Raw genomic sequence first — 13,257 nt, 5'->3', positions numbered from 1 at the left:
GGAGAACGTGCGCTGGTACCGTGGAGGCTGCTGGGAGAGTGGGTCTCCTTCAAGCTTCCCAGTCGTGTGGGGGGGGCTGCAGCTGACCCTGCGTCGCTGCCGAGGCAAGGTCGCCGGCTGATGATGTGGTGAGGTCTCCCGCCTGTCCCTGCCACGCCCGGGTGCTTACTGACAGCCGCGGTCGCTGGGGCCGCGGCTCCCGGGCTGCCGCTGCTTTGGGGGTTTCTCCCTGACAGAGGGCGGACGGACCGAGAGCTGAGGACGCCGGGCCAGTCCGGTGAGTAGTAGCCTTTCCACGCGCGACTCCGGCTTGCCCTTTCCAAGCTCCCTGGAAGGCGGACGCGCGGGGTCCCCGCCCGGCGCCCCTCAGCATCTCGGGGGTCGCGCGCGGACGCTGGGGCCCGAGGTGGGACGGGCTCGTTTCCCCAGTGTAGCTGCCACGCCGGGTGGTGGTGGGGAAGGGGTTGCTGAGCTCTGGCCTCGTCAGGCACCCCATCTGCACCTCGGGGATTGGCAGCCTCTCAGCCTCCGCCAGACAGCATCCATCTGGAGCCTCGTCTTTGAGGATGAGAGGCTTAAGTGTCTGGACACGAAACCTTAATCCTCGCTCACCATCTGTGGCGTAAACTGGAGGACGGAAAGAGCCCTTTCTGTGGTGGGCTTTTCTCTGCAGTAGAGCCTGAAGCCACATGTCTTTTAAAAGAAACAGTTGTTGACAGATGTCTTCAAATCAGTACCAGCACAAAAATAATCCTCTCCCTTAGAGAAGACAATTCTGGGTCACAGTAATAGGGGTGAGGTCGGTTTCTTGTTCAGCACCTTCTGCACCTTCCATTTGTGAACCGAAAAAAAAAATGTAGCTTTTCATTTGAAATTTATCCTGTTGAAATAGACCCTAGAAACGAAATGAAGTAGTCTCCCCGTTTAGTCTGTTTCAGTAAATCCTTTTTGTGGCCTTCAAATCTTTGCTTTTGAATTGGAAGTCTGACCTACAGTGATCTCCAAATAGCATGTTAATGGTGGTGACATGACACTTCAAAACAAATGGTGAAGGACATTTGGTGGTGAGGAAGGGCAGGGATGAAGAAGCTTTATCATCAGAACAGTGATTCCAGCTTCCTATTTTTAAAATTAATGTCCAACGAGTGGCAGACATTTAGCAAACATACACAATATGAAAGACCTTTATAATCTCACAATTTTTTATTCGTATAGAAGGAGGGGATGGGAAACAACTAACACTTGAGTACTTGAATCTGCCTGGCACCCCAGGTCCGAGCTGTACATATGTAGTTCATTTAAATCACTTTAACAAACCTGTTGGGCTATTTGGAATCTCACACATTTCATTTATATAATAAGTGAAAATTTAGATCTAGATCTGCTTTGTAAATTTTATCTACTTCAGAAATTATAGACCATAAAAAAAAAAAAAAAGAAACTCCAGACCTTAAAAGCCAAATGGCTCAAAAGAGTTTTCAGGGTTGGGAAGATGGCTCAGTGGTAGAGTGCTTGCCTTGCATGCATGAAGCCCTGGGTTCGATTCCTCAGCACCACATAAGCAGAAAAAGCCGGAAGTGGCGCTGTGGCTCAAGTGGTAGAGCGCTAGCCTTGAGATGAAGAGCTGAGGGACCGCGCCCAGGCCCAGAGTTCAGGCCCCTTGACCGACCAAAAAAAAAAAAAAGTTTTCAGTATGGTTTCCTAATACTGGTTCTCCAATACACCTTGAGTATCTAGTGCAAGTTATGAACTACTACCTTAGTACTTTTGAACAAATTGTTCTCTCTATGTGTAATTACCATTCCTCACTGAGCTACTCATTAAGAGCCTAAGCAACCCATTCCAAATCTACCTCAGTGTATTTACATAAGAAATGATAGGATTGGACTTTCAGCAGAGAGGTCTTTTCCAGTTCACAGGTTTTTATGGTTCTCCTCTTAAAAGTATGAGCCAAAGGGTATTTTCTCTACTGCAAATGGTTAATATTTGTAGTCACAAAGTAGAAAGGTAAGATTCTTGAAAACTTTATTTCAGTTCCAAAAATATATCAAATACCAATATAAGGGATTTTGAACCTCTTTAGTTTATCTTGTTTAGTTTAGAAAGAGACTTGAGACATTCAAGTAACAGTAGAATGATTTAGTAGTGCAAGTACAATCATACCTGTTCAGAACTTCATTGTTCTTGTAAGAATAAGGATAAATATTAACATAATCCTGCATGTTACATATCTAACAAAGTGCTTTACATATGTTAACTTATCCTCTTAATAGAACTGTGTGGTTTTTTTAATAGGCAACTAACATACTATTCTATTTGTTTTAGTTGCCTGTCTATTAAAAAAAAAAAGGTCATTTAGCTACTGAGTGGTATAAGTGGGAGTCAAATCAGGCAAGATCAAATACTTAATATACGAGCACTTACTATGTACCATTATTTAATTCAGTGTTTATATTGTAATTCAATCTTTTTTTGTGGGAGTGGGGTCTGTCGTGAGGCTTGAACTTTGGCCCTGGGTGCTGTCTTTGAGCTCTTCAGCTTAAGGCCAGCACTCTACCACTTGAGCCACAGCACCACTTCTGGTTTTCTGATCGTTAATTGAAGATAAGAGTCTCACAGATTTTCCTGCCCCAGCTTGCTTTGAACCACGATCCTAAGTTCTCAGCCTCCTGAGTATCTAAGGTTACAGGCGTGAGCCATTGGCAGCCAGCATAATTGAATTTTTTATTACAACTACTTTATTTAAAATGGAAATGTCAGCATTAATTAACTTGACCAATCCTGCAAAATCAGTAAAAAGTGGAATCCGTATTTGAGCCCTTATGTCCCTTACTTCAAGATCCATATTCTTTTGTCTTTTTCATTAATAAAAATCTTTATTGCCCACTGTGCTCTGTGTCGGGATATAGTCTTCATTGTTAAGGAAGAGATTCTGAAAATGGAAAAAACATAGTTTTGTTAGTGAGCTGAGCAGTAGGACAGCAGTGTGCAGATATAGTATGGGAGCAAGTGAGAAGGCACTGCAGTCAGCCTGGATGAAGGCTTGGGCTAGTCTTGGGATTTAGCCTAGCCAGAGAAATGGGATAGGGATTGTTATAGGCTAAATTCTGCCCTTGTTAAATTCTTATGTGGAAGTCCTAACATCATAAACTCAGAATGTGAATGTATTTGCTTGACTTTTGAGGAGACTAAATTTAAATGGGGTCATTGCAGTGAGACCCAATCTAATCTGACAGGTGACCTTATAAGAAGACACAAAGAGAGATGCATTCACCCAGAAGAAGACCATGTAAGGATGTATCAAGAAGGCCAAGGAGAGGCCTCGGAAGCCAAACCTGCCAATGTCCTGATCTTGAATTTCCAGCCTCCAGAATTATGAGAAAATAAGTTTTTGTTAAGTCTGTGGTATCTTGCTATCACAGCTCCAGTGTTGTGCGCAAAAAGGAATAACATTAAAAAGGTCTGACTAAGTCAGTCGAATTTCATAGGGAGAAGAAAGATTTTTGGTTTGTTTGTTGTTGTTTGTCAGTTGTGGAGTGTGAACTAAGGGCCTGGGTCCTGTCCCTGAGGAGTTTTGCTCAAGGCTAGTGCTTTACCACTTTGAGCCACAGCGCCACTTCCAGTTTTTAGGTAGTTAATTAGAGGTAAGAGTCTCATGGACTTTTCCTGACTGGGCTGGCTTCAAAGCCTGTTCTCAGATCTCAACCTCCTGAGTACCTAGGGTTATAGAGGTGAGCCACCGGTGCCTGGCTTCAGAAGGGAGTTTTGAGAATGAAGATAACACTAGGCTGGAATTGTGCTCATATGGACATGTTGAATCAGAACCCCATGTACACCTACTTAAAGATAATAAAAAAATTAAATAGCATAAAAAAAAAGACTAGGCTGGAGAATTTTAGGATGATTTCTCATGAGATCACAGGGGGTTTTTACCTTTATCAGTAGGGGTTTGTACCATTGAAAAACATTTACAAAGACTGTTAAGGCAGGGCTAAGGCAAGATTCATGGAGATCCAATATCGATGGCTATTGCCATCTATATTGCATTCCAATACAAACTAAAACCAAAGCATTGTTAATGTAAAGTATACCATAAAAGGCACAGGGCATACATAGGAAAATTTGGAAAGAGTTTGTATATAGCTGTTTGTACCTAAGCACTGACTTTGCCTTTGACACTTTGCTTTCCTTATGTAGGTCATAAAGTTTTATACACCAATCACAGAATATTCAGTAATTTTCCATCCTAAAGAGTGATTTTATGTATCTAATAGAACTTCTAGGGTACTTATACTGTTCTAAGTCCAATCCTGTGACAGCTTTATGAAATACCTATTATTAATCTACATTTTTGTGTGTGTGCAGGTCCTGGGGTTTGAACTCAGGACCTGGGCACTGGCCCTGAGCTTTTGTGCTCAAGGCTAATTCTCTACCACTTGAGCTATAGCTCTCCTTCTAGAATTTTGGTGGTTAATTGGAAATGAGATTCTCATGGACTTCCCTGCCTGGGCTGCCTTTCAACTGCAATCTTCAGAGTAGTCAGCCTTCTGAGTAGTTAAGATTACAGACATGAGCCACTGGTGCTTGCCTATTAATCTTAATTTTGTACACAAATATACAGAAACAGAAAGAGGTCAGCCAACTTGTCCAAGGTCACATAGCTAATAAACAAGAGTTAAAAATCAAACTGATGGATTCTGTTTTCACAGACTATGTTGCTAACCCAATGCTATGCTGTTGCTGTATAATATTTCCAGATCTTTACTTGTAAGAAAAGAGGAGAAGAATAAACAAAAGGAAGGGAGTGTATTTGCTGAAAAGAATTAACAGTATATCAGAGGAGATGAGCAACTATAATGAGAGGTTTAAAATGTTGTGGTGAAAAGTAAGGTGATGAGAAAATTCTGAATTTTTATTGGAATTTCTGGGAAGGCTAGGTTGACAAAAATGGCATTCATGACAAATGATATCATGAGAATTTGAATATGTAGAATTGGAAGACAATGTTAGATATAGAAGAAATAGCTTGAACAGAGTTACAGGATTGAGAATTTCTGGTGTGTCTAGGAAGCCAATGAAGGCTGTCCTTTCTTTTGGCTCATTATGAAGGAAGTTGTGGAAGATGAGAAGCTTGGGAGATGAGAAATCTCAGGACGTAAAGGAAAGGAAAATGGAGAGATTTCAAGCCTGAGTGAGTGAAGTGGGTGTCAGATGTTGTTATCTTTTAGGAGAGGAAAACAATTCATTTACTGATACTCAAGTTTGAACTCATGGATTTGCAGTTGCTTTCTTGCTGACATGGTGCTCTGCACTTGAGCCATGTCCCCAGCCCAGCTTTTTAGCTAGTTATTTTGGAGATAAAGTCTCATGGAATTTTCTGGCCAGACTGGCCAGCTACCCTCCTGTGTAGCTAGGATTGCAGACATGAGCCGCCAGCTTCAAGGATGCCTTCTAAGCTGGGAAGTGGTCATCATATAATGTATAGGAAACAAGATTATTTGGTAGTGACCCCCAGTTGTAGAGGCCCACAGAGTGACAGGAGGTGAAAGAAGTGACAACACTGCAACTGACTGCAAATAAGAAGGCTCAGCCTTGATTGAAAAAGTGAGAGTATGAGACCCTGAGTTCAAGTCCTAGTACTGGCACAAGAAAAAATATATAAATAAATGAAAGGACTCTGTTTTAAAAACATGATTCTTGCTGCCTTATAGGGAAGGAAGAAGAATAAGAGACTTGAGCATGTAGTCTTTTTTAGGAAATTAGCTTATAGGTGAAGATGATAATGGCTTGAACGAGGATACTGAAAGAGATGATAGAGAAAAGCGAGTTGATTTAAGATATGTACTAGTAGTAGGCCTTAAAGGATTTTTTGATGTACTGAATATGGCAGGGTGAGGAAGGAGGAATCAGTGGATTTGAATCATCTTGTGGGAAATTTGAATAGAGCTCAAAAGGAAGTCTGAAAAGCCAGATTGGAAGTTATTTACATTCCCAATAGTAGTTTAGTCTGTGGCAGTGGTTGTCTGACAAAAAGGTATATAAAAACAAACAAAATCCAACAGCAATAAGAGCAAAAATGTGCTCACAGTTGAACTCTGGAAAATTTCAAATTTAAGGATCAAGAGGAGGGAGCTGGGTGATCTAGTGACTAGGCATCTGAAGGGATAGGCTCTAAGAAAGTGGGAAAGGAAAGTAAAAGTAGGAAATCATCAACAATACTGAACCAGAAGGATGGGACCACTAAGAAGGTCTGGTTGGATAGGTTAGCAAAGATTATTAGTGGAGGGGATAAAAGTAGTTTCAGAAGAAACCAAAGTATAGTATGTTTAAGGTATAAATGAGAGATGAGGAAGAAAAAATGAGAATACTCTTTGGAGAGACTTGAGTGTGCATCTCCCTAGAGAGTAATAGCTAGCAGGAAACTCAAAGTCTTGGAAAAAAGAAGTTATTTGTACTTTTATCTGGTTTCTGTAAAATAGAAAATTTTGACTGGAATGGTGACACATGCCTATAATTCCAGCACTTTGGAAGCTAAAGCAGGAGAATCATTAGTTCAAGGGTTTGAGATTGAGAAAATTGCAGTTTCAGGCAAGCCTGATCAGAAAAACTGAGATTCATTCTTGACAAAAGAAGCTAGACATAGTAGTGTGCACTTGTTATCCAGCTACCGTAGAAAGTATAAAATAGGAAGATCATGTGCCTGGACAGGAAGCCCAGTATAAGCCCTGTGCCAGTGGCTGGGATATGGGAAGCAAAGTCTTTAAAACTCCATCTCCAATTAACCAGCAAACTGCTGGACTAGTCATGACTTAAATGGTAGAGCATCTGCCAGTAAGCAAAGCCAGTGAGTATGAGGCTGAGTTCAAATGTGAGAACTTCTAAAATAAGTAAATAACCAGTGCAAAAATAGGGTTGGAGGGCTGGCTTAATAATAGGATACAAAAACAGTAGAACACCTAGCAAACATGAAGCCCTGTATTACTACCACAAACAAACAAATAAATGTATATATTTCTGTAAAGATTTTGAGCATGTTAATAAGCCATGGAAGAAGCTTGTGGAAGAGAGGATAACCTACAGAACAAGATTTAAAGAAGGCAGGAGTAAACACTGTTAAGTAACTCATTTTATTATTTGTAATGGTGCATGCATATATGTATGTATATACATGTGTATGTAAGTGTGTATATATACATATATGCCTATGTATGTATATACATGATGTGTATATATACACATATATGTATATATGTGGAAATGGAAAGATGTATGATAAGAATTTTCTCCCCCTACCCTTTTTATGTCTACCATCATTTTCTTCTGAGAGGATCACTAATTTGTACCATCAACAAATAGGCATGACCATGATTAAGGGTATCCTCAGAGTTGGGAGGCACGGTAACTTTAGATAGCATGGATTTATTTGGTGGGAAGAATGAGAGAAATGGTCAGACATGAGAAAGATGTGGTGTGGAATTGTCTAAAAAGAGAAAGGACATGTAAGAGGACCACAGAGGGTCTGCTTGTGGTGTGAAGCCCTTGGTTGATGGACTGAATTTGCAACAACCCCATTCTACATGGTTTTGTGGCTTTCAGGAGAATTTAATTGATAATTCAAATACGAGTCAATTTGGAAAGTGGGCTGATAAAATTCAGCACTGAGGCAAAGTAAGTAGTACTTGGGATCAGAGCCATAAACTGTGCTCTCTGCCCTCACTGCTTGTCACTGTAGCCATGTCTTGTACAGTGCTGGGGCCTGGGGTGTGGAATGGGATAGGGGATGCTTGCTATTCAGGCTGTAATGTAAATCAAAACAAAGGGAAGCTTGTTGGTTAAGAAAGAGCACTCTGTGTAAAGAAGAGAGGAGGTGGAAGACAGCAAACACGTCTCTGAGCAACTGCTCTTCGTAAAGCATATAATTTAACAACTAGAAAACAAAGCATAGCTTTTCAATGCTTCTCATCTTTCTCAGCTAGTAGGAAGCTTAAATCAACCATTGAATTTGCCTTAGTTTTCTTTTAGTCAAAGTTGAAAGGCTATAAATGAGGCTTGTATTTGCAGCCGTGAATTTTAAACTGGTATCTGATCATTTCTTATTTGATATGAAACTTTTTAAATGTATTTTAATGCATTCATAATCAGCTAGAAATGCTTAGTAGAGATCCAGAGAAAGATTCAGTTGTTTTAGTAATTATAAGAAAAGTTGGTAGTGTATTACTGCTATAAAAATGACAGAACACTAACACCAAATTCTTCTATATAGAGTTGCTGTTTTGTTTTGTTTGTGACAGAATCTTGCTGCAAAGCTCAGGCTGATCTTGAAGTGGGCATTCCTCTCTCAGCCTCCTGAGGGCTGGGATTATCAGATGACACCACCCTGCCCTCCTTTAATACTGCTTTTCATAAAACAAATACGGTATCCTTATTTTCCCCTTTGGTAGTACTGGGGTTTGAACTCAGGGTTTTGTGTTTTGTAGGCTAGCACTCTACCACTTGAACTATTCCTTCAACTCTGGTTTTTGCTGGTTATTTTGGAGCTGGAGTCTCACAAACTTATCTGCCTATGATGGCTTCAAAGCCATCTTACTCAGCCTCCTGAGTAGCTAGGATTATTAGCTTGGATCACTAGCTACTCAGTGTAACCCCCTAGCACACACTCAGTATTTTCTTTAGAATATTAAATCTTAGTTTGATTTTGCTTTCCAAGGAAATTTATTTAGTTGTTGGCCTGAAAAATATATCAGTAATCAGCTTTGTTCAAAAAATTACTTCTATTGTGTATTGACATTTTAATCAATAAGTTAATAATCAAACATATAGTTTGTCAGTTACTATTTCATTTTGAACATGCCAAAAAAAAAACCCACATGCCTTCCTTCCAGTCAGTGTAGGAGGGAGAAATGACAAAGCATCTTTTCTTTTGGGAATGAGAGACAAGCATGTCTTCTGGGAAAATCCAAGAAGACTCAAAAAGTAGTAGTTATTGAGTCAGGACTTAGTGATCTTTCACTTAAACTTTTTTGTAATCCACTCCATAATTCCTTAACTCAAGTAAGAGTAAACTTATCACAAAGGGAGAGAGGACAACTTATAATTTGGAGGAGACACTAATAAAAGAACAAAGGGCATTTATTCATACCCAGTCTACTAAAAAGAACAGGTGAGAAAAACTCTTGGTGACAGTGCCAGGGAAAGAAAAGAATGCCAGCTCAATCCCTAGTGCTGGAGACATGAAAGACATAGGGAGAAAACCAGGTCCTGGGGTTCAGTCTCAACAGAATACCTTTCAGGTTCTTTGATAACCTGGTTATCTAGTTTCTTAGAGTAACAGCAGGTTAGAAAGGGGAGAGGCATGTTGACAATGTGAAGAGTAATTATCGCTAGCTTCACTGGGAGAGAGGAAACAAAATTAGAAGTGAATTTAAATCTCAAAAATGCAGACTTTGGAACCATTTAGGGCAGTGAAAACAAACTCTTCAAAAGCCTATGGGCCTTTATTATATTATTACATATACATATATAACATATAGAGTAATCACTATTCATAGTAATGATCCTGAGTCATCAAAATATTTTCAGGCTATTCTAAGGCCATTCTTTTCCTCCATCTCAGTTTATTAGACTCATTATCATGTCTTTCGGTGGAAAACACCTTGCTGTTTGAAAATAAAACAAAAAAAAAATAAAAAGTAATAAAAATGTTTAATTTTTGCTACAATGCTGTCAGTTCCATCTCTAGGGAATGTTTAGGTTATTTGGTATAACTCTGAACATACACTTAACTCTTACTGAAACCTATTTAAGGTTTAAGTAAGTTTTTTTGTAAATTGCAATAAGCAAACTTTCAATTTTCAAGTGTTACAAATCTCGTATTTCTCAAGTAGTTCAGTTTTTCTTACTACATACTACAATTAGACAACAGTCTGATTCGTTCATTTAATAGGTGTTTATTGGATGTGTGCTATTTATAAGATAATAACATATAAGTGGACTTAGTTTCTTGGAATAAAAACATTATTATTTATCACATCTATTATGTTCAATAGCTTAAAATAAGTAATGGCATTATTTTCAATTTATGGCAAATAATAATTTTTATTTTTAAATTATGATTTATTTAATGGCTTTTTGTTTGTTTATGTGGTACTGAGCAATTGAACCTAGGGCCTCATGCATGCTAGACAAGTACTCTGCCACTAAGCCACAATCCCAGACCTTTATTATTTCATATAATGTAGAATATTCCATTTGAAGATAGAAATTAAGCTGGAGAATGGTGCTACATGCATATAATCCCAATACTCAGGAGGGAGAGAGGAGGATTTTGAGCTTAAGGCCAATCTTGGGCTACATAGCAAATTCAAGGGTGGCCTTAAAGACATACTGGACTCTTTCTCAATAATACTACTTAAATAAAAAATAAAAGGCAGAATCAAATTCAGATCAAATTATCCCTTTAAGGAGGTGAATGATGTCCATACATACAGATTACTCTGCCTTGTTGTAAATACAATTAACCTTTTTTTTTTTTTTGGTACTAGTCCTGGGGCTTGAACTCAGGGCCTGATTGCTGTCCCTGAGCTTTTGTGCTCTGACCACTTGAGCCACAGCTCCACTTCTGATTTTTGGTAATTAATTGAAGATTTAAAGGCTCACAGGTTTTTCTTCTCCAGCTAGCTTTGAATCTCAATCCTCAGATCTCAGCCTCCTGAGTAGATAGGATTGCACCTGGCCAATATAACCAGTTTTGGGGGGTTTTGTTTTTTTGTTTGGTAGGTAATGGGGCTTGAACTCTGGGCCTGGGCATTATCCCTCAGCTCTTTAGCTCAAGGTGAGTTCTCTACCACTTGAGCCACAGCACTACTTCCAGTTTTCTGGTGGAGATAGAGTCTCATAAACTTTCCTGCCTGGGCTGGCTTTATACCACAATCCTCAAATCTCAGCCTCCTGAGTAGCTAGGATTACAAGCATGAGCCACTGATACCTGGCTATTACCAATTTTTAAGACTAGTTTTTAAAAGCATATACAGGCTGGGCATGATGTTTATGCTATAATCTCAGCTCCTTAAGAGACAGTGATTAGAAGAAGTATTAGAAGAAGACTTGAGACCAGTCTGGGCAAAAAGTTAGCAAAACCTTATTTCAACCAATAGCTAGGTGTGGTCATGTACACTTCTATCTCAGGTCATTTCCAGGAAATATAAATAAGATCATAGTCCAGGCTGAGTCTGGGGGGGTAGGGGAAAACCTTAAGATCTTACCCCAAAAATAACTAAAGGAAAGGAGTTGGGAGAATGGCTCAAGTAGTAAAGTTCCTTCCTAGCAAGCATGACAACCATGAGACCCTGAGTTCAAATACTACTTGAGTAAAAAATTGTTTGTTTTTTCTTCTTTATTCAATAGTAAGATGTGTTTGTATTTTTTAATGGAGAGATAGGGTTGTGTTAGAATTGTGTCAGACTTTTTCAAACTTCATAAACACTCTTAGTCTCTTTGACTTGAGACCTGAGGTTAGAGGTCCCAACTTTAAAAGCAGACTTGTTTCTGTGCTTGGCTCTTACTAGCTTTGGCAAAGTCATTTTCAATTAATCCTGAATGCTTGTTTACAAAATGGTGATAGTGATATGTACATGGTGGAGTTATGATGAGCATTGGAAGGGATTATATACAGGAAACACTTAACTCAACACCAGGTATAATAAGTGCTTAGGCAGTGTTAGTTATTGTTATTAGAAAAGAATGAATTTGAAATAGAAATGTGAGTATATTTCTTTATCATATTTTTTCATTTGAAACTCAGCTCTGGTCATTTTATTATAAATTGTTTACCATGTTTACATTACCATGTTTACATAAAGTGCATTGTTAAATGGCAAAAAAAAATTCAGTACATACCTAAAAAATTAAGAAAAGTGGAAGAAGGTGTAGGTTGGGAGGCCTAAGTAAGAATGCTGAAAGGGGTGACATTTCTAAGATTCATTGTATTTATAAACTGCTTTGTTGAATAGCAACTCCTTTATGTAACTACTTAAAAATAATAACAAAAATTCAAAACCAAACAAAAAGAAATAGCATGAGGGTCAGGGCTTGAGATTTCATGGAAAAAGGAAAAGAAGATATAGAATGTCAATTTGGGCTAGAGATAGAAATTTTAGTAAGTATCATGCAATTAGGAATGAAGATTGAAGTAGATAACATTCCTAAGGAGAGAATCGTGAACAGCTCGGGATCTTAGTTACTAAAGGCTGGTGGAAGAGGAGAGTTTCCTTCAAGCTTAGAATTTTGTTATCTTGAGTTGCAAATAGCCAGTAGTTTTTTCTTAGAAAATTATTTGTTCTTATTTATTTCCTGAATTTCATTGGAAACCAAAACCATCTATTACCTATGAATTCTCAGCCCCAAAACAGCAATGTCTTGAAACCCTGGAGATGGTTGTGACAACTGGTTTGGACAAACCAGGTTGAGCCGGGCACTGGTGGCTCATGCCTGTAATCCTAGCTACTCAGGAGGCTGAGATTTGAGGTTCATGGTTAAAGGCCAGCCTGGGCTGGCTGGGAAAGTCCATGAGATTCTTATCTCCAATAAACCACTAGAAAACCAGAAGTGCTGCTGTGGCTCAAGCAGTAGACTGCTCGCCTTGAGCTGAAAAGCTGAAGGACAGCACCCAGGCCCAGAGTTCAAGCCCCACAACTTTCCAAAAAAAAAAAAAAAAAAGGTTGATATCATTATTATATAAATATAATATGAATAGTTGCCTAGTAGAACTACATTAAAATAGTACATCTTAGATATATAGATAATTCTAGAATAAGTCTAAAATTACATGTGTTTATAAGTATGTTTGTAACAAAATTTCCCCATTCTGCACACATCATCACTATTTTAAGAAACACCCTGTTCCTGGTCATTTAAGATTGCATGTCCTGGTGCTTGTGATAACTTTGTTTATTCCAAAACTATATTGGCTGATTTTGCTTTGGGCACCTATCATGAGAACTAATGCTTCTGAAAGCTTGAAGTGCTATAACCTTTAGTATTTGAATTTAAGCTACCAAAAGCAATTCACATTTTATTGTTACAGGGGACAAAGAGAAATAAGAACACAGATTTTCTTTTTGTTGCTGTTTTTATAAGTTGTATATACCTTAGTGCTATGTTGAAAATGCTGGGGGTTTTTTGTTGTTGTTTTTTGTTGTTTTTTTTTTGGGGGGGGGAGGTCCAGTCATGGGCCTGAACTCTGGGCCTGGGCGCATCCCT

General features: G+C 38.9%; 1 protein-coding gene across 1 annotated transcript in view; it reads left to right on the top strand.

Moving 5' to 3' along the window:
- Positions 1 to 10: 10 nt before the first annotated feature.
- Trak2 (trafficking kinesin protein 2) overlaps positions 11 to 13,257 on the top strand; it is a 52,628-nt gene continuing 39,381 nt past the window's right edge. The window contains exon 1 of the mRNA XM_042666964.1: positions 11 to 277. The gene's annotated coding sequence lies outside the window, so the exon portion shown is untranslated. The remainder of the gene's footprint in view (positions 278 to 13,257) is intronic.

The sequence above is a fragment of the Dipodomys spectabilis genome, unplaced genomic scaffold, assembly GCF_019054845.1.
Source record: "Dipodomys spectabilis isolate Male_0828 unplaced genomic scaffold, ASM1905484v1 ptg000373l, whole genome shotgun sequence".
Classification (NCBI taxonomy): Eukaryota; Metazoa; Chordata; class Mammalia; order Rodentia; family Heteromyidae; genus Dipodomys; species Dipodomys spectabilis.
The sequence above is the reverse complement of the archived record's forward strand: the minus strand, read 5'-3'. Positions and strand labels throughout refer to the sequence as shown.